This window comes from Schistocerca piceifrons, chromosome X, assembly GCF_021461385.2.
Source record: "Schistocerca piceifrons isolate TAMUIC-IGC-003096 chromosome X, iqSchPice1.1, whole genome shotgun sequence".
NCBI classification, from domain to species: Eukaryota; Metazoa; Arthropoda; class Insecta; order Orthoptera; family Acrididae; genus Schistocerca; species Schistocerca piceifrons.
The window spans coordinates 503,408,042-503,435,895 of NC_060149.1; the positions used below are offsets into that span (position 1 = coordinate 503,408,042).

At 43.7% G+C, this 27,854-nt stretch overlaps 1 pseudogene; it reads right to left on the reverse strand.

The window, feature by feature from the left end:
• Nucleotides 1–7,239: 7,239 nt before the first annotated feature.
• LOC124723514 lies at nt 7,240–7,358 on the reverse strand (annotated as a pseudogene).
• Nucleotides 7,359–27,854: the final 20,496 nt, after the last annotated feature.

Genomic DNA, 27,854 nt, shown 5'->3' on the forward strand with positions numbered 1-27,854 from the left:
CACTTTTATTTGTTTTTCTTTTTCTTGATCAGGTTCCGTGGGACTAGGCGAGCTAAAGGTACTAGACCATGCATGGATCGAGCCAAAACAATTTACAGAACGCTAATTAGAAAATTTATAAATAGAATCGTTAAAACATTAATAAAACACGAAAAAAGTGATGGAGTATATGAAAAAATAACACTTCACACAGAAAAGTTCTCAGTTGCTGGGAGGAACTACTGAACATAATAGAAATGTGTGCCACAAAGAAAGCTTTCAACTTTAGTTTGAATACCTGTGTCTTATCACTCAATTTTTTTCAGTTACTCTGAAATTCTATTTAAAATGAAACATTCTGAATTTTGCAACACCTCCCTCTATCATGCATAAGAAAGCGTTAATTTTTGTCAGTTATTATGAAAGTCTATTTAAAACGAAGCATTCTGAATTTTGCAACACCTTCCCTCACCTTGCTTAAGAAAGTGTTATCCAACTACACAGGGCGAGTAGGAAGTGTTTCCCCAACTATAAAATTTTATTTACGAGGATCTATGCTATATACAGCTGTGCAGTTTGTTGCAAATAGTAGCTTACCTCAAAAAGGTTTCTGTAGATATACTTCCACATGTACTCTGACAACTCCGGATTTCTTTTTTCTCTGTATCTTGTTACAGGTAACGTAATTTAGGAGTGTGCTGTCACAAGGACGTTTATGCAAGGGGAAACGAAATATGTTTTGTGGCATCATGAAACTCGGTCACCTATTTAAGTTCAATGACAGTCCCGAAGTGTCTATGGTCGAGATCAGCGAGACGGGAAGGGCAGGAAAGGATGATACGAAAAACTTAAAGAGACTGCCAATGTTGGTGACGACGCAAGAAGCGGCAGCTCTGGAGCAGTTGTACCGTTTTAAGCCGATATAATGATCTCCACTCAAAGTCACTAATAAGGACTCCCAGCATCAGGTTACACATTTGAACGACATATAATCAAGATCTCCCTACACTCCCTTCCTCTCAGGGAATAACCAACAACTGATCAAGGTCATGCAGGGGCATCCTCCCTTCCCCTCTACCCAGCACCACGACCACCATTCCCTCCCCAAGGACCAATGAGTTTCAGCCTCCCCCGACCCATCATTATTTTTTACAACTGGTGTGCATGAGGGGGTGGCTTTACGTGGGAGTTGGGCAGTGTATGGCTCAGGCTGTGTCTATTTATTCGTAACAAATTACTGTAATTATGTTAAGTTGTGCCACATGAGATCTAGTTGTTAACAACTAATTAATATTACAGGATTTTCGTCATTCACAACACCGCCGGCCGTTGTGGCCGTGCGGTTCTGGCGCTGCAGCCTGGAACCGCGGGACTGCTACGGTTATCCTGCCTCGGGCATGGATGTGTCTGATGTCCTTAGGTTGGTTAGGTTTAATTAGTTCTAAGTTCTAGGGGACTGATGACCTAAGATGTCAAGTCCCATAGTGCTCAGAGCCATTCACAACACCAGCAGAGACCACATCCAAACAGATATGTGAGGACACATATTCTTCCCCAGTCTTCTGTATTATTTCTTTTTAAGTATTTTCTTTTTAAGATATATACATTCACAAGTGTAAGGCATCGCTTTTAATGTAAGCCGAGGACACTCACTACAACGTGGATTAATCCATTTAATTTTCAGAACGCCGCAATTGTGTTGGCAGACTTTTTAGCGTTTTAACCTCACGAGTTAAGTTTTACAACCTGATGATGACAGCACTGTCTCTCGAAACGTGTGTAGGATAAACATAACGGTTGAATACTACTAATCATTACGGTAATAACATCTGCGTATCTGTAGAAATATAGCATCTATACCCTTGGATATTACGTGACTTGTTTCAATAGCGTTTACAAATGTGCTGCTGGTCGGAAAATGTGCATATGTATCTACATGCATCTACTCATACTACACTTAAAAACCATGTACCTATTATTGGAAATAATAAGTAATTTTTGGAGTTTTCTTAGTTTTGTAAAAACTGTAGTCACAACATATCACTTTGAAATATACCTGTGTGCTCTTAACTGCCGGTCGGAATGGCCGTGCGGTTCTAGGTGCTACAGTCTGGAACCGAGCGACCGCTACGGTCGCAGGTTCGAATCCTGCCTCGGGCATGGATGTGTGTATGTCCTTAGGTTAGTTAGGTTTAATTAGTTCTACGTTCTAGGCGACTGATGACCTCAGAAGTTAAGTCGCATAGTGCTCAGAGCCATTTGAACCATTTTGCTCTTAACTGGAGCCGGCCGCTGTGACAGAGTGGTTCTAGGTGCTCAGTCCGGAACCGCGCTGCTGTTACGAACGCAGGTTCGAATCCTGCCTTGGGCATGGATGTGTGTGATGTCCTTAGGTTAGTTAGGTTTAAGTAGTTCTAAGTCTAGGGGACTGATAACCTCAGATGTTAAATCCCATAGCGCTTAGAGCCATTTGAACCATTTTCTTAATTGGGCCAAGAGTAAACCAAATTCGAAAAACAATGTAGAATGATAAACCACCCGATGATGAGACGCTTCGTGCATGGAAATAAAATCATGACTTCTTACTGAATTCGGTTTGTTTTTTTGTTTTTACGAGAGTAATATAGTCACAGAGGCAACACTGACAGCAATGGAGGAAATTAAGTTAATAAAATATGTATGTACATTTCATTACGATGAGGCGACTTTTCACATCTCCGGAAAAATAAACAGGAATGATGTCCGGATCTGGGAGTCTGAGAATCCATATATCGTAAGACAGCAGATAAGAGACAGCTCGAAATTAAATATGCAGTGTGGCTTAATGCATTACACAGTTACTGGACCGATGTTTTTAACGGAGCCTACAATCACGGTTAAAGTTTATCTGGACAGATGGTTCAGATGGCTCTTAGCACTATGGGACTTAACTGCTGAAGTCATCAGTCCCCTAGAACTTAGGACTACTTAAACCTAACTAACCTAAGGACATCACACACATCCTTCCCCTAGGCAGGATTCGAACCTGCGACCGTAGCGGTCGCGCGGTTTAGACTGAAGAGCCTAGAACCGCTCGGTCACCCCGGCCGGCGAGTATCACCTACACCGAGCATACAGTATGTGCAAGTCTATCCATAACAAAACTTTTATGAGTTAAGGTACCATTTATAACAAACCGAATAGCTGTACCTAAGACAGTTCCTTAAAAATAAATTTTATGATCTCTGAAAGGTTCAAAAATGGTTCAAATGGCTCTGAGCACTATGCGACTTAAATTCTGAGGTCATCAGTCGCCAAGAACTTAGAACTAATTAAACCTAACCAACCTAAGGACATCACACACATCCATGCCCCAGGCAGGATTCGAACTTGCGACCGTAGCGGTCGCTCGGTTCCAGACTGTAGCGCCTAGAACCGCACGGCCACTACGGGCGGCGATCTTTGAGAGGCTTCATGGTCATCCTGTATGCCGTTTTTTCGTCTACAAGACCTATTACGGACACAAGGTAGAGTGGAGGGTCTGAATCAGAAGCTGAGACGATTTTGTGACCGTGTAAGCGGCTGATTACTTGACTTGCGGCACTGGATGGTAGGGTTTCGGGTTCTGCTTAAAAGGTCATGATCCGTTACAAACAGGAAGTAGCCACAACGGTAGCGGGAACCGTATGGAGTGGACTGGGCAGGTTTTTAAGTTAGAGGTTCTCAGGAAAGTACAAAAAGGGTTTCAGTCCCAAAGGAAGCAGGTCAATAAGGAACCACAGGTATTAAGTGGTAAATTGTCGCAGCTGTGTTGGGGAATAACCAGAACTCCAAGAGTTAACAGAAATCATTTAAGCTCAAACCGCTGTATGTATTGAATGCCTCTAAGTCCAGGTTTAAGTTCAGTCGAAATTTTTACGAAGGACTCAACGGTGTTCAGAAAGGATGGATTAAATACAATTGATGTTGGCGTGTTTGATGCTCTTAGTAGTTTATCTTGTAGTGAAATTGAACCAGACAGTTCGTGTGCACGGTTGCGAAAATATATTTGACATCTCAGAAATAAATAATCACGAGAAAATAGGGAACATCATGAGCGACACACGGGCTAGTGACCACAAGGTCTCTGTAGCGTGAGCGAATATCGTAGAATGCAAATCCACCAAAAATAAACGTAAAATATGTCTGTTCTAAAAAGCAGACAAAATTCGCTTTCACCTTTCTGAGAGAGAGTCTCCACTCCTTCCAAACTAACTAGGTGTGGAGTGGACGTCGCTTAAATTCAAAGAAATAGTATCGACGGCAGTTGAGAAATTTATACCAAATAAATTATTATGAGACGGAACTGATTCCCCATGGTGCAAAAAACGGGTCCGAACATAGCTGCAAAAGCAACAAAATAAGGCACGTCAGAATGCAGAATTCCAAGACTGGCGATCTAACAGTCGGTGGATGATATTTGAAGTGGTCGCTGTAGCAAGTAGATATCTACTAATACCTGCACTGCTGGTCCCTGCTTCGATTACAAGCGAGGTAGATTATTCCTACACGTCGGTCAGGAGCCTGAAGATGGCGTAATAAGGCGCCGAAACTAGTTACCCAGTAAAATAAGGTTGAAAATTGACTGCTGAAAGGTGTTTCATTTAACATCATCAATGTGAAATGGTTTTAATAGTTTCCACAACGAAATTCTGTCTCAGTAACTGTCAGGGTATCGAAAGAGATTCTGATTGTATGAACAGGGCACCTGTGGCAAAACACAATCAATACCTTCACTGTACAATAGCGATGGTTAGCTTGCCGATAACACAGCCACTAAGCCAGAGTTTACTGAACACGGTTTTCCGAAAACCCTTCCGCAAGAAGATGAAGTATATATTCTAGGATTCGAATCATAAACAACTGCCAACATTAGTAACTTGGAAGAACACTTCCTCTCAATAAAGACAATTCTTCTGGTGCAGATTGCATACCAGTGAGGTTCCTTTAGAAATGTGCTGATATAGCTCCGTACATAACAATCATATACAACTGCTCGCTCGACGAAAGATCCGTACCTAAAGATTGGAAAGCTGCACGGGTCACTACAACGTTCAAAAAACGAACTGAGAGTAATCCGCTGATTTACATACCCGTATCACGGACGTCGATTTGCAACAAGATTTCGGGACATATACTGAGTTCGAACAGACTGAATTATCTCGAAGAAAACGATCTACTGACACATAGTATATGTTCGGGACATATACTGAGTTCAAACAGACTGAATTATCTCGAAGAAAACGATCTACTGACACATAGTCAGCACTGATTCAGAAAATAGCGTTCTTGTGAAAAACTCATCGCTGCAGTAATGTCACTGGTCTCCTGACTGAATCCCATTGGCGTTGAACCCATCACGTCATCTCTTTCACATATCAAGACCTTTTTCCTTGAATGCAGGTATGTGCATGCTGACTTCCTCAGCACCAAGCACCAACGGCGAGTGACATTTGTAATCTAATGATGAGGAACCATGCCCATAATGTGACTGAAAGTCGTCTTCCCACGGCTCTATGGACCGTGGTGTGGGGTGCCATCCACTGTGGTTACCTTGGTAGCCTCCTGGTATCTTGTCGTTCATGAAAAAACGAGATGCGTATTCGACTAAATATTATCGGCATGATTGACTCCCCCTCTGCTTGCTGTGTCACCTGATGGATACGGACGAATATCGTCTAGTGCGTGGGCCCTCATCAGACGTGTGGATGATCCTCACCCTTTATCTTCGAATTCCCCACACACGTTCGAGCCATGGATGTTACTCTGCCTGGAAGGTACGTATTTTTCATCTATGAAGGCCCATGCTCTGACGTGGATCAAAAGACTATCAGGTTACAGTCTTTTCCGAGACGGTACAAAGGAGGTGCTCGACTATTGTGCATTCTTACAGGAACTATGTGACTCTCTGATGAAACTTTATCCATTTCGCATTTGCGGTGTACCGGGCAGGAGGAGATGACATGATGCCGCTCTTGATATGGACACTGACATGGAACAAGGTTCAAATGGTTCAAATGGCTCTGAGCACTATGGGACTTAACATCTTAGGTCATCAGTCCCCTAGAACTTAGAACTACTTAAACCTAACTAACCTAAGGACATCACACACATCCATGCCCGAGGCAGGATTCGAACCTGCGACCGTAGCAGTCGCGCGGTTCCGGACTGAGCGCCTAGAACTGCGAGACCACCGCGGCCGGCACATGGAACAAGGAACTACGATTATACCGCCGAGAAGTCGAACCCCTTCACGCGGCAGCCGTGCACCTGGGGTTTACTACTCGTTTATTATTTTCATTTCACTGTGGTCCCCAAAAAGTTTTACTTTTGCTTGAGGAGAATTTCCGTTTCTTTTTGTTTGTACACATCTAAAAATAAAATTATATGAAATAATAAAAAAAATAAAAAATTGTTATGGTACATCTCAGTGGCCTGATTATTTAACTTTGGTTTCCTTCTTCTTACTTGTAGTGTGCGTAATATATAGCTGATTCTTAAAAATAAACTAAACTCCGCCAGAACAGGCCATGAAGACCCAACGGTACTGACCGGCTGCCGTGTCATCCGCAGCCGTCACTGGATGCGGAGACGGAGGGGCATGTGGTCAGCACACCGCTCTCCCGGCCGTGTGTCAGTTTACGAGATCGGAGCCGCTCTTCTCAACCAAGTAGCTCCTCAGTTCGTCTCACAAGGGCTGAGTGCACCCCGCTTGCCAACAGGGCTCGGCAGATCGGATGGTCACCCCTCCAAGTGCTAGCCCAGCCCGATAGCGCTTAACTTCAGTGATATGACAAGAACCGGTGTTACCACTGCGGCAAGACCAAGGGCAGTTGATTATTACAGAGGTGCATTAAATACATGTATTTTTTTACTGGTTTTCATGTACACCGGCAATGGCTGTTACATAAGCTATGATGTAAAAGACTTCCAATAAAATAAATAAAAATTTAAAAAGTGATTAAAGCAACGGCTCATGAAACAGAACTTCGGAAAAAGTGGTTAAAGCATCCGTTCATGAGAATCTATAAATAACTCCTTTCGAACAGGCCTCAGAAAGCCCAACGGTACCGACCGACCGCCATGTCAGCCCCTGCCGATAGACATAACTGGACCCGGATGTAAAGGGGCATGTGCTTGCCATATCACTCTCAATGGCGTTGTCAATTTTTGTGACCGGAGTCGGTACTTCTCAGTAAGTAGCTCATCAATTGGCCTCATAAGGGGTGAGTCTACCTCGCTTGCCAACAGCGCTCGGTAGACCCAGACGGTCACCCGTCCAAGTGCTAGCCAAGTCCGACAGCTCTTCACGTCGGTGATCTGATGGGAACCGGTGTTAGTACTGCGGCAAGGCCATTGGCTAGAAACAGTAAATTTGGGTTCGAAAAAAAGCGGTTAAGGCGACAGCTCATGTAAAGCGGGTAATCCGGGTTCGAGTGCAGGTCCGGCACAAATTTTCACTGTCGTCATTCCATTATACAGCTGGAGGCGGTTCATATTCGCAGCTGCGAATACATTTCATGGGATTGACGTAGGCCGTCGAGAAAGTTTAGAAATGGGTAGCTCGTTCTGTACTATCGCGGAATATGAGAGAGTGTTACGGATGTGATACGAGAGTTGCCGTAGCAAAAATTAATATAAGGTGTGTGTGTCATTGCGGCGTGATCTTATTATGAAATTTTAGTCACCAACTTTCAACTCGAAATGTGAAAATATTCTATTGGCCCCCACGTACGCAGGAAGAAATGATCATCAAAATAAGAGGAATCATAGCCCACACGGAAAAATTTAAGTGTTCGTTTTTCCTGTACGCTAGTCGAGAGTGGGACAGTAGAGAAACAGTCTGAAGAATGTTCGATGAACCCTCTGCCAGATTGTGAATTGCAGAGCAGTCAGTAGATGTTGATGTCAAAAGAAGTATAAATGTCTTCTGTAGTTTGTTTCTTTTTTACTTTTTTTGCAGAGATGAGAAATTTCCATTATTGTTATTATTATTGTTGTTGTTGTTACTATTATAATCATTATTACTAGGTTGATGCATAAGTTCGTAGCGTTTTTCCATAAATTTAATAAATACAATAATTACACATAACAGAGATTTTAGTCATCAATAATACACTCTCGCCGGCCGGAGTGGCCGTGCGGTTCTAGGCTCTACAGTCTGGAGCCGAGCGACCGCTACGGTCGCAGGTTCGAATCCTGCCTCGGGCATGGATGTGTGTGATTTCCTTAGGTTAGTTAAGTTTAATTAGTTCTAAGTTCTAGGCATCTGATGACCTCAGAAGTTGAGTCGCATAGTGCTCAGAGCCATTTGAACCAATTACTCTCCTTCACTATTTACAACAGTATGCCAACGATGGGGTACTTTTCGATTCCGCGACTGCAAAAATAACGTGGGTGGCATAAAGACACCATTTCTCGTCACCAGTAACGATACAGGATAGGTGTTGTTCACGAGCCAATCGATGACGAACTAGAAGAGGTGTAAATATTTGTGATTTTGGTGTACAGAATGCGGTACCCATACATCGGATTTTTGAAACTTCCGCATTATATGCAAATGTCACATGATGGTGAAATTACCACAGTTCACCACATTTGTCAGTTCTCGTGTACACTGACGTGGATGATTGTGGTTTAATGTGTTTCAACAATCTTCATCAAACCCCAAAAACTCTTCCTGAATGTGTAGAGTCACCATTTCAAAACGACCCTCCTTAAAACGATAAAACACTTTCCATCCCGTGGTCTGTCCTATGGCATTGACCCATAGACGGCGCAAATGTTTCTGTCTGACTCCGCTGCTGCTACCCGCCTATTGAACTCAAACAGAAGAATATGTCGGAAACGTTCCGATTTCTCCACTTGGCACTTCATTCTCTACCGTCCACAGCTCCACTACCTCCAAATGACCAACTGACGATATCTAAACTCAAATAACAACAATGAACTATAAATAAAAAATGACACTCAACAAATAAACCAATAGTAACCGGAATACCAACATGCAAAACAAAGGAGCTACATACTTATGCACCAATCTATTATTATTATTAAATGAAACAGTTTTAAGCTAAACCAATAAAATAAATTTGCAGCAAATAAACAAACCAATGGAATTCATACAGATGGGAATACCATGACTCTTAATACGGAACAGGCAAAGGTAAAGGTTCTCAATGCACGAAATTTTAGAATTTCCTAAATGAAGACTGAATATCATTAAATCTGGCTATCAGCAAAATTTTAATAAGCCTAGCATTGTAAAATACATAAGGTCGCGACATTTGATCATGTAATAGATAGTTACCGAACTATAAATAATATAAGTCGAAGACACCTGCCAGAGATTAAACATTACAACTCTAGTATATTTGAGAAGGTCGATTGGCCAAACTACGTCCCATGGAGCAAAACCCGCAAAGACAGATGGATTTCTCGCCGTTATTTCCACTTAAGGCTAAATAGAACAGAAGAAACACATTCCGTAATAGTTTTCCATTTGTAATTAATTCATGTTTGGGATCTATAACCGGAGTGGTCGTGCGGTTCTAGGCGCTACAGTCTGGAACCGCGTGGCCGCTACGGTCGCAGGTTCGAATCCTGCCTCGGGTATGGATGTGTGTGATGTCCTTAGATTATTTAGGTTTAATTAGTTCTAAGTTCTAGGCGACTGATGACCTCAGACGTTAAGTCGCATAGTGCTCAGAGTCATTTTTTGGGATCTACATCCAAACATCGAATTACAAAGTTTTTCTTAATTGATTACCTTCATACTTAATGTCCTTGTCTTTTTCAAAATGGCTCTGAGCACTATGGGACTTAACATCTAAGGTCATCAGTCCCCTAGAACTTAAAACTACTTAAACCTAACTAATCTAAGGACATCACACACATCCATGCCCGAGGCAGGATTCGAACCTGCGACCGTAGCGGTCGTGCGGTTCCAGACTGAAGCGCCTACAACCGCTCGGCCACCTCGGCCGGCCTGTGTTTTTCGGTTAGGAGATTGATATGATGCAGTTTTACCCGCTAGTCTATCCCGTACTAGCATACTTCTGTTGTTCTATTTTTCCACGCCTGATGAACCCGTTTCTGGTTGTTTTTTTTTCACTTGGTTTTCCTCTTCTTCACTGAAAATCACAGCAAACAGCATGAGAACGTCGTCCGAGAATTTCGCCAACCCGGCCGTTCAGGTGCATTGCCATACACAGGAAGAGACCCTGACCACTGTGAATAAGCGTCACTGTTGCATCACGGCCGGTCACGGCATTGTCGTTTCACTGACGCGTGTGAACAGAGAGGCCTTAAGCCCGCCGAGCATGCCAGCGCCCGACCGCTCCGTTCAGTTGCCCGCACCGTACGGTTGAGCCCAGGACAGAGTGCGCGAGCCGCGATGCGCCGAAGAGGCCGGCGGGTACTCAGCCGAGCCCGGGAGTCAACACGGCTCGGTGCAGCAGGGAAACTGACAGAGCTGGAAACGGGATTATGCAGCCCTACGAAGACATTTCAACTCAAGGTTCAGCGCAAGACACTGGATTGATAATATCGTAAGCAAGTCGCAACTGTTTCCGTTTCCTTAATAGAACTTCTGGGTTGTCGTACATTATTATCAGAAAATGAAGAGAAAAAAGAAGCTTCTTTGAAATTCGAGGAGGGAGCCTACACTGTTTTGAAGAAATTAGGAGATACCATGGTATGGTAAAACTGTACAAGGATTGTAGATAATGAAAATAAATCTGTAGATTTTGCAGAGTGAAGTGACTCTCGTAAGTTATTAGCTTTCTGTAATGGCAATACGAGTATCCTGTTGTGATAATTGAATACCTGAAAAGCTTCTCCTAATAGGGATATCAAATATCAATAGTATTAACGTCTCTGCGTCAGCAGAATCTATTGTGCTGGAGTCCGCAGCTCGTGGTCGTGCGGTAGCGTTCTCGCTTCCCACGCCCGGGTTCCCGGGTTCGATTCCAGGCGGGGTCGGGGATTTTCTCGTAATACGCTACTGCACATTAAAATTGCCACACCAAGAAGAAATGCAGATGATAAACGGGTATTCATTGGACAAATACATCATACTAGAACTGACATGTGATTACATTTTCACGCAATTTGGGTGAATAGATCCTGAGAAATCAGTACCCAGAACAACCACCTCTGGCCGTAACAACGGCCTTTATACGCCTGGCGCTACAGTCTGGAGCCGAGCGACCGCTACGGTCGCAGGTTCGAATCCTGCCTCGGGCATGGATGTGTGTGATGTCCTTAGGTTAGTTAGGTTTAATTAGTTCTAAGTTCTAGGCGACTGATGGCCTCAGAAGTTAAGTCGCATAGTGCTCAGAGCCATTTGAACCATTTGATTCGCCTGGGAATTGAGTCAAACAGAGCTTAGATGGTGTGTACAGGTACAGCTGCTCATGCAGCTTCATCACGATACCACAGTTCATCAAGTGTAGTGACTGGCGTATTGTGACGAGCCAGTTGCTCCGCCACCGTTGACCAGACGTTTTCAATTGGTGAGAGATCTGGAGAATGTGCTGGTCAGGGCAACAGTCGAACATTTTCTTTATCCAGAATGGCCCGTACAGGACCTGCAACATACGGTCGTCCATTATCCTGCTGAAATGAAGGGTTTCGCAGGGATCGAATGAAGGGTAGAGCCACGGGTCGTAACACATCTGAAATGTCACGTCCACTGTTCAAAGTGCCGTCAGTGTGAACAAGAGGTGACCGAGACGTGTAACAAATGGCACCCCATACCATCACGCTGGGTGATACGCCAGTACTGCAATGACGAATTCACGCTTCCAATGTGCGTTCACCGCGATGTCGTCAAACACGGATGCGACCATCATGATGCTGTAAACAGAATCTGGATTCATCCGAAAAATGACGTTTTTCCATTCGTGCACCCAGGTTCGTCGTTGAGTATACCATCGCAGGCGCTCCTGTCTGTGATGCAGCGTCTAGGGTAACCGCAGCCATGGACTCCGAGCTCATAGTCCATGCTGCTGCAAACGTCGTCGAACTATTCGTGCAGGTGGTTGTTGTCTTGCAAACGTCCCCATTTGTTGACTCAGGGATCGAGACGTGGCTGCACGATCCGTTACAGCCATTCGGAATAGATGCCTGTCATCTCGACTGATAGTGATACGAGGCCGTTGGGATCCAGCACGGCAATCCGTATTACCCTCCTGAACCCACCGATTCCATATTCTGCTAACAGTCATTGGATCTCGACCAACGCGACCAGCAATGTCGCAATACGATAAACCGCAATCGCGATGGGCTACAATCCGATCTTTATCAAAATCAGAAACGTGATGGTACGCATTTCTCCTCCTTACACGAGGTATCACATCAACGTTTCACCAGGAAACGCCGCTCAACTGCTGTTTGTGTATGAGAAATCGGTTAGAAACCTTCCTCGTATCAGCACGTTGTAGGTGTCACCACTGGTGCCAACCTTGTTTAAACGCTCTGAAATGCTAATCATTTGCATATCACAGCATCTTCTTCCTGTCGGTTAAATTTCGCGTCTGTAGCACGTCATCTTCGTGGTGTAGCAATTTTAATGGCCAGTAGTTTATATCAAGACGCTACCAAGACTTTGGAAGCTGACAGTGGCCCAATACTGTAGTTGCTTGTGCCATGGGTGTGCCAGCAACAGAAATACTGTGCTGGGAATGCAGCGGACAGTGAGATAAGCACTATAATATTTACAAACAAATACAACTTAAATTTTTAGTTGTATATTTTAAACACCCAGCACTGAGTATGAAATCGCATTTTAAGAACGCACTGTTACTCAATATTGTAATCATTTGCAGGAAATAGCACTACTGACAGCAGACGTTCGGAATCTCTTAAGCAAGAAAATGGAAATAAAGCCAGTCTATTTGCTTGCACTATTTATCTAGTACCACAGATGCGTCATCTGAAATAACTCTAGATATCTGAGAGAGAGTAAGCTTATGCCAAAGCACGTTCCAGATATGCTGCGCTTCAGAGTAAATGCTATGTTATGTATGTTCCCTAAGAAAATACTTTATTAGTATTGACGTCCAAAAAGATTGATCCTATGATAGTGAAAATACCTAAATTCATCTGAACAATTCACTAAATGCAGCTACGCGATACAACGTATTCCATGACAAAGATTTATAGCGTCTTTGTAACTTAAAGTCACTGAATGTTTCCAGAAACTTCTCGTTTTAAATTAAGATTGATGTGAATTCCAAATTTGTATCTTCAAAGATATTGTGAGCACTATTGTTAATACTAAACAGTTCTTCCAAGTCGCTTCAAATGTTTTTAATTAAATTTTTGGCACAGAAATATGAATTTCTACTACAAAATCGTGACGGGTACCGAAACAGTCAGTTAGACTGCAATTTAAACAGATTTCCCAAACTGTAAGCTTTTTAAAACCTGAAGTAATAAATTTAAACTATCGATTTTTAAGGAAATGTGTGCCAAATAAACCAAAGGCTCAAGCGAGATGTTGTCTTGGGGAAGTCGTTGCTAGTTGGAAGAAGATACACTTGATGCAATATGAGAACGGCTCTGCTGCGAGATCATCACTTAACTTCCGCCTGTGTTAATAAAAACCTTTACATACTTGCCATTTCCTCTTACGGTTTTGCGAAAATTCGATAATTATTAGGACGACCTTTAATAAAAGTAACTAGTTTCACAGCATCGTAAGGTACGGAGAGTTTTTCCACATATACTTAACAATACATTGATTTACCAATTACAAGCGACAGAGGAAATCTGTGGAATCATCTCTCTCCTGATGTTACAGCTATCAGTTAATTTAATGCAAGTACTGTGCCGTCGCAGTACTGTGCAATTTGCAGACCGGCCACAGAGATTTCCTTCTGCAGCAACCGCGTAATGCCTGGCGTGGGCGCCACTTGACGAGCAGTGGAGTCAAAAGGACGCCCACGCAGACGGCGGGCCTCGGCGCGGCTCCACCACGCGTCGAAGCTCCGGCGGTAGTCATGGTTACGGGCCCGGGCTCGCCGCGCCGCGCAGGCTCGATGCGCACTTCCTGCCCACAACGCCTTACACAGCAAGCACAACGATGTTGTTTGCCACAGTAGAGCTGCACGCTATGAAAACAGCACAGCAATTAAAAAATAAGGAGTCAGCAGGCATAGATGAGGCTCCTGTCTCAGCCCTGAAGGCGTGCATAGACACCGTACGAGCTCCATTAACAAACGTAATAAATAGGTCCTTTAGTTCAAGTGTTTTCGCAGAGTACCTAAACCACACAGCACGAGTGATGTCCTTACTAAAGAAAGGTAATACGGTAACTACCGAAAATTAAAGGCCAACTTCACTGCTTTCTTCAGTCTCAAAAATAATTGATGAATTAACTGAGAGACTGATACGTTACATGGATAAGTACAACATCTTTAACGAAGCATAGTTTTGTTTCAGAAGTGTACTAAGCACCATATAGGCATTTTCAGAGTTCACAAAAGTGATACTTGAAGCTCTCGGTAGGGATGATTATGTTATAGTCATTTTCTTACACTTGTCCAAGGCTTTTGACATCGTTGCCTTTAAAGTGCTATTGAGCAAGCTAGAAGCTCGAGGTACCAGAGGAACCGCGAGTGAGTAGATTCGCTCTTGCGTGGAAAATAGGGTGCAAAATGTGGAGATAGTTCATACGTCTGCTGATAGTAAATTTCTAGTAAAGCAGTTGTCAGACAAGAAACGTGTAGTATAGGTGTTCCTCAGCGTGGTATATTACGTCCAATTCTGTTCTTGATCTATACAGCGTGTAACAAAAATGCTCGGCACAAACTGCAGGACACATTCCTCACGCGTAGATGAAGATTGATACTGTCTACAGGACAATTAAAGAGACCTTTGGAGAAAAAAGAACCACTTGCATGAATATCAAGAGCTCAGATGGAAACTCACTTCTAAGCAAAGAAGGGAAAGCAGAAAGGTGGAAGGAGTATGTAGAGGGTATATACGAGGGCGATATTCTTGAAGACAATATTATGGAATTGGAAGAGGATGTACATGAAGATAAAATGGGAGATATGATGCTGCGTGAAGAGTTTGACAGAGCACTGAAAGACCTAAGTCGAAACAAAGCCCCGTGAGTAGACAACATTCCATTAGAACTACTGACAGCCTTGGGAGAGCCAGCCCTGACAAAACTCTACCATCTGGTGAGTAAGATGTATGAGACAGACGAAATACCCTCAGACTTCAAGAAGAATATAATAATTCCAATCTCAAAGAAAGCAGGTGCTGAAAAATGTGAAAATTACCGAACTATCAGTTTAATAAGCCACGGCTGCAAAGTACTAACACGAATTCTCTACAGACGAATCGAAAAACTGGTAGAAGCCGACCTCGACGAAGATCAGTTTGGATTCCGTAGAAATGTTGGAACACATGAGGCAATACTAACCCTACGACTTATCTTAGAAGATAGATTCAGGAAAGGCTAGCCTACGTTTCTAGCATTTGTAGACTTAGAGAAAGCTTTTCACAATGTTGATTGGAATACTCTCTTTTATTTTCTGAAGGTGGCAGGGGTAAAATACAGGGAGCGAAAGGCTAGTTACAATTTGTACAGAAACCATATGGCAGTTATAAGAATCGAGGGACATGAAAGGGAAGCAGCGGTCGGGAAGGGAGTGAGACAGGGTTGTAGCTTATCCCCGATGTTATTCAATCTGTATACTGAGCAAGCAGTAAAGGAAACAAAAGAAAAATTCGGAGTAGGAATTAAAATCCATGGAGAAGAAATAAAAACTTTGAGGTTCGCCAGTGACATTGTAATTCTGGGGGAGACAGCAAAGGACCTGGAAGAGCAGCTGAATGGAATGGACAGTGTCTTGATAGGAGGATATAAGATGAACGTCAACAAAAGCAAAACGAGGATAATGGAATGTAGTCGAATTAAATCGGGTGATGCTGAGGGAATTACATTAGGAAATGAGACACTTAAAGTAGTAAAGGAGTTTTGCTATTTGGGGAGCAAAATAACTCACGATGGTCGAAGAAGAGAGGATATAAAAAGTAGACTGGCAATGGCAAGGAAAGCGTTTCTGAAGAAGAGAAATTTGTTAACATCGAGTATAGATTTATGTGTCAGGAAATCGTTTCTGGAAGTATTTGTATGGAGTGTAGCCATGTATGGAAGTGAAACGTGGACGATAAATAGTTTAGACAAGAAGAGAATAGAAGCTTTCGAAATGTGGTACTACAGAAGAATGCTGAAGATTATATGGGTAGATCACATAACTAATAAGGAGGTATTGAACAGAATTGGGGGAGAAGAGAAATTTGTGGCACAACTTGACCAGAAGAACGGATCGGTTGGTAGGACATATTCTGAGGTGTCAAGGGATCTCCAATTTAGTATTGGAGGGCAGCATGGAGGGTAAAAATCGTAGAGGGAGACCAAGAGATGAATGCACTAAACAGATTCAGAAGGATGTAGGTTGCCGTAGGTACTGGGAGATTAAGAAGCTTGCACAGGATAGAGTAGCATGGAGAGCTGCATCAAACCAGTCTCAGGACTGAAGACCACAACAACAACAATAGATGAAGAAATTATATTATGTGAGCAAGGGTCTGGAAACTCTTTGTTTCCATTTTACAACATATTTTCTACAACAAGTTTAAATGAGATCGGATTGTAAATTTTCACAATCGGCATGTTTGGGCAGATGTCAGTCCTCACTCAAATGTTGAAGTAAGTTATCAACTAAGCTCTTCTGTCAATGTTTGGGACGGCATTCTTGGTGACCGTTTGGTAGCACCTCACTTTCTCCCACCCAGCTCAACGGACAAAGTTATCATATTTTTGTAGACAATTTTCCAGCCGATCTATTAGCAGATGTGCCTCTAGCTGTTCGACAAAACATGTACGTCCTGCACGATGGAACATCTCATCATTTTATTGTTAATGTCCGTCGGCTTCTAAATAACAGCTTCGATGACAGATGGATAGGCAGAGATGGACCAGTTGCCTGGCGTCCACCCTTTCCGGAACTAAACCCACTGGGCTTCTATTTATGGTGGCATTTGAAAGCTCTTGCGTATAGAACCCCAGTACAAGATGTTCAGAGTTTCCGTTCCCGTGTTATGGAAGGCTGCGAAACCATACGCAATACTCCAAGGATACATCAGTACATCTGAGAATCACTACGACGGCGGGTTGATGCATGTATCAACGATAACGAAGGGCATTTTTAACATCTCCTGAGAGAAAGAGTGGCGTGCGGTATGCTGGCGCCTTCTATTCGTGTGTGTTTCCCATCATTAATGAGTTGGAGAAAAATGGTTCAAATGGCTCTGAGCACTATGGGGCTTAACATCTGAGGTCATCAGTCCCCTAGAACTTAGAACTACTTAAACCTAACTACCCTAAGGACATCATACACAGCCATGCCCGAGGCAGGATCCGAACCTTCGACCGTAACGGTCGCGCGGTTCCAGATTGAAGTGCCTAGAACCGCTCGGTCACTTCGGCCGGCGAGTTGGAGAAAATGAGTTGTAACGTGCGAACAAAGCGTTTCCGGATCCATGTTCATATAACATAATTTCTTCGTCTACGTGTGAGCAATGTGTCCTGCAATTTCTGTCGTACATCTTTGTTACACCCTATATAAATGACTTTCCAGGCAGTATAAGAAATGTAGAAAAACTTTTCTTTGCCGATGACAGTAAGATCATAGTCACTGATAAAGCATTAGAACTTCTGTTAGAGAAATCAGATGAAACCATCAAGGATGTTTAGAGTTGGGTAGTATGTAAAACATTAATGTCGAACGTAAAGAATACAACCAGTATGTACTTCAGCACAAAGAGGGATAGCAGCTCTCTCACTTTAAGTATAGATGATAAATCTACAGACTGAATAGCAAACATAAAGTTTTTTGGATGAACATTGATTGTCAGCTTACATGGAATGAACATACAAAGGTACTGGCAAAAATAATGTGATCAGCACGTTATGCTCTTAGGATTTTAGCATCAGTTAGTAAAAGCCAGTGTCTTTTGGTGATATACTATGCCTGCATACACCCACTTCTTAGTTCAAATGGTTCAAATGGCTCTGAGCACTATGGGACTTAACATCTGTTGTTATCAGTCCCCTAGAACTTAGAACTACTTAAACCTAACTAACCTAAGGACATCACACATATCCATGCCCGAGGCAGGATTCGAACCTGCGACCGTGGCAGTCGCGCGGCTCCGGACTGAGCGCCTAGAACCGCTAGACCACCGCGGCCGGCACTTCTTAGTTATGGGGTTCTTCTCTGGGGATCGAAGACACAAAATATGGAAATGGTTCTGCAGCTTAAGCTGCAGAAAAGTACCGTAAGAATAATAATTGGAAGTACTAGTCGGGCACATTGTAAAGAGCTATTTAAGAAACTCGGCCTCCTTACTGCGTCTGGAGAGTACACCAGCCAGTCTGTGGTGCATATTAGGAAAAATATTAACAATACTGCAGTAATAGTTTGGTCATAATCATGGAACAAGAGCCAGCCTGGAATTGCGTTTATCCAGGAAAAACCAACAAAAAAAAACTCAAAACATCATTTAATTTCAGGGGATAAAATGGTATAATAAATTGCCAAAGGAAATGAAGTTTACTAAAATACATCTTTTTACATAGGTAACTAAGACTTTCGTTACAAGTAATGCACGTTACACAGGTAAAAATTGGTCAGATGACTCAGAGTAGGGGATAAGTACAGCGACTTGTCGCATTTCAAAACATGATTAAGGTTAAAATATTTCTCAAGGAAGTCATGTGTAAAGATTTTAAATGCATGATAGTAATGTCCACTGGTTTAGTTTTCCATGAGGACTGTGGCACATAGTTGAATATGAAAGTATGGAGTTGATGCGAGAGGCACAGCAGCATCTTCCCAGTCCAGGAGTCATCGGTGGGTATCTTAGTGTGTTTGTCAATGAAGAGCGAAAATATTTCTTTCATTGCACATAACTTGGAATAGAGCATGAGCAATCAGCGAGTATCCTCAGTGTGTGTGGCAATGAAGAACGAAACTATGTTTTATACTGCAAGTTATCGAAAGAAAATTGTGTGTAAATCAAGAAACATTATACAATAGGGACCTACCGAATGAGACAGTGCAGCTGTTAAAACACTGACCTTATATTCGGCAAGATGGAGTTGCTCTGTCCAAACATCCTCATTTATGTTTCCAGTGGTTTTCCTGGATAGTTAACGGAAATGCCGGGATGGTTCCTTAATCAAGGCTACGGTTGACCATCTACACTATCCCCATAGGCTACTTGCCACACTCCGATAATGTGTGTAACGTATGCTGTGTCTTGTATATTGGGGCCTATTGATTTGCATTGTATACATTGGCAAAACTTATAATATTGTGAGTCGATCCTTGGATGTATAAAGATAAACAAATAAAATAAACAAATCCAACAGAAGTTGGGATTCTACTAGTTTTTTTCCATTTGGCTGTAAATATTTCGTGCCAGTATTATGCAACAGTAACTTATTGAACTGATAGGTAATATTCACATGGGTCAACACCTGCCTTTATATATCACTGGAATTATTACATTCTTCTTGGATTCTGCCAGTATTTCGTCACATTCATATGGGACCATTGCTTTTCAAATGGTTCAAATGGCTCTGAGCACTATGGGACTTAACTACTTTGGTCATCAGTCCCATAGAACTTAGAACTACTTAAACCTAACTAACTTAAGGACATCACACACATCCATGCCCGAGGCAGGATTCGAAACCGCGACCGTAGCGGTCGCGCGGTTCCAGACTGTAGCGCCTAGAACCGCTCGGCCACTCCGGCCGGCCAATGCTTTTCACAATACATATAAATGACCAGAGAACAGAGGAACTGGTGAATGCAGTGACAAGAGCGGTGAAGGCAGCCGTACCTACAAGGAGGAGGGCCATGGCGGCCTCTCCGTCACCATGGACTGCTGAACTAGGTGAACTGCGTCGATCGGTCAGAAGGCTAAGGAGGCACTACCAGCGCAGTGTCGTCTGGCAAGAACGCCAAAGGTGGCAGATATTATACAGGGAGGAAAAGCTGAAGTTCCAAAAGGAACTACGTGAAGTTAGGATGAGAAGTTTGGAGAATTTCGTGCTTAACCAGCTGGTCACGGACCCATGGGAGCTTCCATACAAGCTGGTAAGGGAAAAAATCCGCTCTCCTCTGGAGTTATCAACAGTCAGGGACGGGGACAGGATGACGGAGTCCTGGCAGGAAACTGCGGGGGTCCTCCTCCGGTCCCTGTTGCCTGACGACAATGCGGAAGGGAAAACAGAGGGACAGAAACAACTCAGAAATGAAGATCAAGAGGAATACGATAATGAGACGGCTGTCTACCCTTTTTCAGAGGAGGAGGTGGCAGCCCATATAAGATCATTGAAAAAAGGTAAAGCACCTGGGCCAGACGGCATTGTGGCGGAGGTAGTGCAGTTTCTGGCGCCTCAGTTAACTGCGCCATTAACACATCTTTATAATGAATGTCTCCGACAGAGAAAATTTCCGAAGAGATGGAAAACAGCAAACGTAATCATTATAAAGAAAGGAATAGACAAGGACCCTGCAAATGTGAAATCTTACAGGCCGATTTGCTTGCTGGACATATTTGGCAAAATATTGGAGAAACTGCTGGCTGACAGATTGACGGCACACCGAGTGTTGTGCGGGGTGAGCGACAGGCAGTTCGGGTTCAGGCCGGGGCGATCAGCATCTGATGCTATCGCCCTGGCGGCCGAGGTCTGCAGCTCGACCCCGCACAAATACGTGGTTGGCATCATGGTGGATATCAGTGGCGCCTTCGACAGCCTTTGGTGGCCTTCGCTCTTCTCCTGCTTGCGGGAGAAGGAGTGTCCAGAGCCGCTATATGGTTGCCTGAGGAGCTATTGCAGTGATCGGGAGGTCTGGTTATCATCATCTAGCGAAAGAATCGGAAAGATAATTACCAAAGAATGTCCCCAAGGTTCCGTCTTAGGACCCCTTTTCTGGGACATACATATGGAGCCTTTATTAGACAGATTACAACAGAGCAATGAGGTGCTGGAGGTGATAGCCTACGCAGATGACCTCCTCCTGTTGGTTGGCGGCCGTAGCCGCGAAGACATAGAACCAAAAATAGAGACAGCATTAGACAAACTTCAGAAGTGGTGCCAATCGACAAAAATGACGATATCACCTAGTAAATCGACCTACTTACTACTAAAAGGAAATCTTATTAGAAACCCGACTGTCAGAATAGATGGATCACCAGTTCTCCGACGACGAGAGACACGTTACCTGGGAGTTATCATTGATGAAAGGTGGAGTTTTGGGAAGCACATTGAAACTGTCACCCAGAGAGCCCTTCAGATATTAAATAATTTAATTTCCATAGGCCACAAAAGATTTCATCTTCCTCCACACCTAATTAGACTTTATCATAACAGTATTTTAACCTCAGTTGTGGGCTACGGCTCGGGAGTCTGGGCGCACAGGCTCACGAGGGTTGTGCCCGCCATGGCAGTGAGAAGGGTCCAGAGAAACATGATATTAAGATCCGTAGGTGCCTACAGAACATCTCCAGGGGGAGCCCTATTAATCGTAATGGGGCTCTGCCCTCTGGATATAAAGATTAGAGAACAGGCGGCTTGGTATTGGGCCAAGAAGGGGAATAATGAAAAGATTGCTGATATCATGGGTATTAGATTGAGGGACAAAAGAGAGATAAGGACAAGAGGGGAAGAGCTCTGGCAGGAGATTTGGGAGTCAGAAGAGACTGGACGAAGAACCTTCCAGTTCCTACCCGATGTGAGGGAACGACTTGATTTGAAGTACTTTGAGCCTACACGAGGGTTGATCCACTTTCTCACTGGCCATGGACCCTACCCGACATACCTATGTCGATTTGGGAAAAGGGCAACACCAGCGTGCGACTGTGGCGATCCGGAGGGCACGCCTGAGCACGTAGTTTACGAGTGTCCCCTCTTCAATGATATCGCCAGCGGACTACGAGACAGACTACCCAACCATGACACATACCAACTACTTAGACAAGAAGAAACGTTTCAGACCTTGAACACCCTGGCAAACGAGATATCACGAAAAGTATTAATCGACTATTTAGGAGAAATACAGTAAAAAAAAAAGAGCGACAATAACCACCAACTGAGTCTTAGAGCCCTATTCCCATACCGCCTGTGCGAGAACTGGCCGACTACCTCTAAGTTGGGAACCGCCACGTGCAGGACTAGGGGGAGTAGGGAACAACTACCGATTGCGACACACACACCGGACATGACGTAGGATAGATTAGTTTGTAGGAATTAGTTATAGGAAATTAAGATAGGGACTGCAGCGAAAACATCGAGGCCCGCCCAGTGCCAGGGGCATGCTCTTCGGGGTTAGCTCGAAGAGCAGGGCAGTAAAAGTAGGTTTATATCTCCTCACTGGCACGTATGTGACGCTGCAGTAAATATATATAAATTAGATTAGTAATAGGAATTAGGCATATATAATATAAGTAGATATCAGATGCCCATTTTTACAAATGTTAACTGTAGCTCACCCACTAATAACTACACTAAGCTGCAAAAATGTAATAAAAATGTATCACTGTTAGGACCCACTAATGTATTAAGGTAGTGGGTTACATTTGTATAATTATAATGATTTTGATAATAAAGATTTTTTTTTTTTTTTTAAATGACCTAGTAGTTAGTGTCGGAAGTTCCATGCGGCTTTTCGCGGATGATGCTGTAGTATACACAGAAGTTGCTGCATTAGAAGATTGCAGCGAAATGCAGGAAGATCTGCAGCGGATAGGCACTTGGTGCAGGGAGTAGCAACTGACCCTTAACATAGACAAATGTAATGTATTGCGAATACATGGAAAGAAGGGTCCGCCCCAGTAGCTGAGTGGTCAGCGTGACGGATTGCCGTCCTCTGGGCCCGGGTTCGATTCCCGGCTGGGTCGGAGATTTTCTCCGCTCAGGGACTGGGTGTTGTGTTGTGTTGTGTTCATCATCATTTCATCCCCATCCGGCGTGCAGGTCGCCCAATGTGGCGCCGAATGTAATAAGACCTGCGATATGGCGGCCGGACCTGCCCCGCGAGGGGCCTCCCGGCCAATGACGCCAAACGCTCATTTCCATTTCCATGGAAAGAAGGATCCTTTATTGTATGATTGTATGATAGCTGAACAAGCACTGGTAGCAGTTACTTCTGTCAAAAATGCGTACCATCACGTTTCCGACTTTGATAAAGGTCGGATGGTAGCCTACCGCGATTGAGGTTTATCGTATCGTGACATTGCAGCCCGCGTTGGTCGAGATCCAATGACTGTTATCAGAATGTGGAATCGGTGGGCTCAGGAGGGTAATACGGAACACCGTGCTGGATCCCAACGGCCTCGTATCACTAGCAGTCGAGATGACAGGCATCTATTCCGCATGGCTGTGACGGATCGTGCAGCCACGCCTCGATCCCTGAGTCAACAGATGGGGACGTTTGCAAGACAACAACCATCTGCAACGAACAGTTCGACGACGTTTGCAGCGGCATGGACTATCAGCTCGGAGACCATGGCTGCGATTACCCTTGACGCTGCATCACAGACAGGAGTGGCTGCCATTGTGTACTCAACGACGAACCTGGGTGCACGAATGGCAAAACCTCATTTTTTCGGATGAATCCAGATTCTGTTTACAGCATCATGATGGTCGCATCCGTGTTTGACGACATCGCGGTGAACGCACATTGGAAGCGTGTATTCGTCATCGCCATACTGGCGTGATGCTATGGGTGTCATTGGTTACACGTATCGGTCACCTCTTGTTGGCATTGACGTCAATTTGAACAGTGGACGTTACATTTCAGATGTGTTACGACCCGTGGCTCTACCCTTCATTAGATCCCTGCGAAACCCTACATTTCAGCAGGATAATGCACGACCGCATGTTGCAGGTCCTGTACGGGCCTTTCTGGATACAGAAAATATTCGACTGCAGCCCTGGCCAGCACATTCTCCAGATCTCTCACCAATTGAAAACATCTGGTTAATGGTGGCCGAGCAAGTGGCTCGTCACAACACGCCAGTCACTACTCTTGATGAACTGTGGTATCGTGTTGAAGCTGCATGGGCAGCTGTACGTGTACACGCCATCCAAGCTCCGTCATCCTCAATGCCCAGGCGTATTAAGGGCGTTATTATGGCCAGAAGTGGTTTTTATGGGTATTGATTTCTCAGGATCTATGCACCCAAATTGCGTAAAAATGTAATCACATGTCAGTTCTAGTATAATATATTTGTCCAATGAATACCCGTTTATCATCTGCATTTCTTCTTGGTGTAGCAATTTTAATGGCCAGTAGTGTAGTAAAGCGTGGCGTACAAATGTAATGTAAATTAGTCTTACTATTTGACCATGTAGTAAGTGCGACTAAAAGTCTCCTAGGTAAGTGCACATAAAATGCTAAATCTCAAGAACACGTAAACTGCGTTTCCCCAAATTCCAACGCTGTTATTTAATTCAAAAGAGACGACGGAGCAAGGTGGCGCAATGGTAATGACATTGGATTCGTGTTGGAAACCCTCTCTAATGAACGCGTTTTGGACTTGCCATAAAACTTTAATCTTACTTCTTTTGGTATCAGATAGGAGCAGGGTTCAAAAGCCCATCTAATTAGTGTAACTTCTGTTTTCGTTGTTTTCATAAAAAATTTCAAACGAATATCAGGATAATTTCTTTATCAAGGCCACAGACAATTTCCTTCTCCACATTCCTTTCCTTCCCTTCATCAAAGATGGCGTAATAGTATGGACATGACAGCTGTATCTGCTTTGTTCTTACGAGTTTACGCCGCTCGCGGTGCAGTATCCAGGCAAAAAATCTGATGTACTTTAGAGCTGATGGAGTAACTAAGGAATTGTGAGTGACAGGCTGGTGAGAGCGTTTTGGGATGTCGCCATTTGCCGGTTGGTTCTACGACTTTGTTATGAGTTTGAATCTTGATACGACAGAAAGAAGTTTTATTTATTTTCTTATTCGAATATCATAATATCGATCTGCATAAGTACTTAACTAGAAAAGGGCACGTTGCTGTAAGTTTAATACGCTTTACACAACAGTTAGAACCTTATATTTCTCAAAACATTCGATATTCTCACTGTTTCTTTCGTGGAATACAGTTCACGTATCACCAGGAACCATAACTTGAAATATAAGCATGTCATATAGTAGGAGTAGCTAAGAGCGCAACAAAATGCCCACAGAGTATGAAAGAAGTGCACGCACGTGGGTCGCTATGAACGACTACGAGTGAGGGTTGTCAGATTGTACCGCGGCTACCGTGAGACTTAACAAGCACCGGCCGTCAGAGGTGACTCAACAAGCGTCACTCTAATTTGTTTAGCAGCCTCGATCTGTGACGTCAGTGTAGTCGTACGCCTCCCTTACCTGACACCTATGCGCGAACAAATTGCCTGCGGGCTGTTAAGGCGCCGTGGCCACTTGCTGTTTGCTCTCGCTTTAAAATCAATATCTGTCTGTAACTGCTTTAGGTCCTGTATGCTGCGTACTTCGTGTGCTAGAGTGACTATCTTTGACGCATGTATTTAAAATTTTAGAACAATAAAAGCTGACCTAAGTATTTCGTCTCAACTACTCTATCTAAGACTGACCTTCAGCGATAGGGTGGGTTGTGTATCTCAGAGATTAAAAAAAAAAAATCGGTACCGTAGAGGCAAGTAAACGTTTATACGCCTCCTAGCTCCGCAGATTGCGAAGACGTTCGAATGATATACGTTAATACAAAAGAAATTATAGAGGTAGTTATGGGAGACAAAATTTAATTGCGCCGGGTACTGATATACGATAGTAGGAAAAGGCAGTATGGGATAACTAGTGAAGAACATGGGCTGAGGGAAAGGAATGAAAGAGGAAGCAGCTTCGTAGAATTTTGCACAGAACATAATTTAATAGTTACGAAAACTTGGTTTAAGATTCACGAATGAAGGCTGTACTCGTGTAAGGATTCCAGAGACACCGGAAGTTTTCAGATAGGCTATATAAGGGTAAGACAGACAGTTAGTAACCATATTTTTATGAGTAAAAGGTTTACAGGGCCATATGCGAACGCTTACCATAGTTAATGCTTATGAAGTGCAGATTAAAACTTTAGAACTAAACAAATCAGAGAAAAGGAGAAAATTAAGGAGATTAGAACTCGATAAGTTGAAAGAACCAAAGGTTATTGGAAGTTTCAAATGGATCATTAGACAAAAATTGACTGAAGCAGGCGAAATAAATACAATTGAAGACGAATAAATAGCTTTGAGAGATGAAGTGGTGAAGGAATTGGGTGATTAAATAGACGAAGCACAAGATGTTGGAGGTAACTGGCGAAATAAAAAATATAAAATTTGCAGCAAGTAAGGCAAACAATACAGACAAAAAATATTAGATTAACAGAAAGTGGCAAATGATAGGTATGGCTAGAGGACAAATACAAGGTTTTACACGCATTCATGACTAGGAGAAGCCGGCCACTGTGGCCAAGTGGTTCTAGGCGCTTCAGTCCGGAACCGCGCGACTACTACGGTCGCTGGTTCGAATCCTGCCTCGGGCATGGATGTGTGTGATGTCCGTAGGTTAATTAGGTTTAAGTAGTTCTAAGTTCTAGGGGACTGATGACCTCAGATGTTAAGTCCCATAGTGCTCAGAGCCATTTGAAGCAGACTACAGGGAAATTAAAGACAGTTTTGGAGAAAAGAGAAACATCTGCGTGAGATCGAGCTTAGATGTTAGCATCTCGTAGCCCTGTAGTTGGCGTTGCTGACTCTCGATCCCGATCCCGGGGTTTGATTCTCTGCTGGGTCGGGGGTTGTCTCCGTTTGGCACTGTGTGTGTGTCTATGTGTGTGTGTGTGTGTGTGTGTGTTATCCTCATTATCATCGACTCGCATGTCGCTGAAGTATGTTAAATACGAGGAGTGTACATCAAGTAATGCAAAACATTTTTTCAGGGTCGGTTTAGGTTGAAAAAATGCGGAATTTATCATCGTGGAATATTTCCACTTCAGCCCCCTAAAGTTTCATGAAATTCCGATGGGTGGCGGCACTACAGGTAGCCTTCAAAATGGCGTCTGTAACGGAGGTGCTTTCCAAGCAGAGTGCTGTCACTGAGTTTCTTTTGGCGGAATACCAGAGCATCGCAGATATTTATAGGTGCTTGCAGAGTGTCCACGGAGACTTGGCAGTGAACAAAAGCAAGTTGAGCCGTTGGGCGAAGCGTCAGTCACCATCACAAGAAGGTCGCACAAACCTGTCCGATCTCCTGCTTGCCGGTCGTCAGTACACAGTCGTGAATGCGGTCAATCTCATCCGCTTTGACCGACTGATCACACTCAAACACTTCAGTGCTCAGCTGGACGTCTCTGTTGGTAGTGCTGTCACACTCTTCCACCATTTGGGTACTCAAAGGCTTGTGCTCGCTTAGTTCCTCGCCGCCTTAGAGAAGACCATTAAGACCAACGAAGGAGCAGCTGTGCGGAATTGCTTGCGCATTACGACAAATGATTGTCGGTCATCATCTGTTACGATTAAACATGGGTTCATAATTTCAAACCGGTAACAAAACGGCAATTCATGGCGTGGCACCAGACCATCTCTCCTCCGAAGAAAAAGTTCAAAGCCGCACCTTCAGCCGGCAAAGTCATGGCCACCGTCTTCTGAGACTCTAACGGGGCTATTCTGTTTGATGTCCTCTCTCGTGGTGCAACGATCGAGTCTGAAGTGTAGTGTGCTACCCTCAGGAAATCAAAGAAACGACTTCA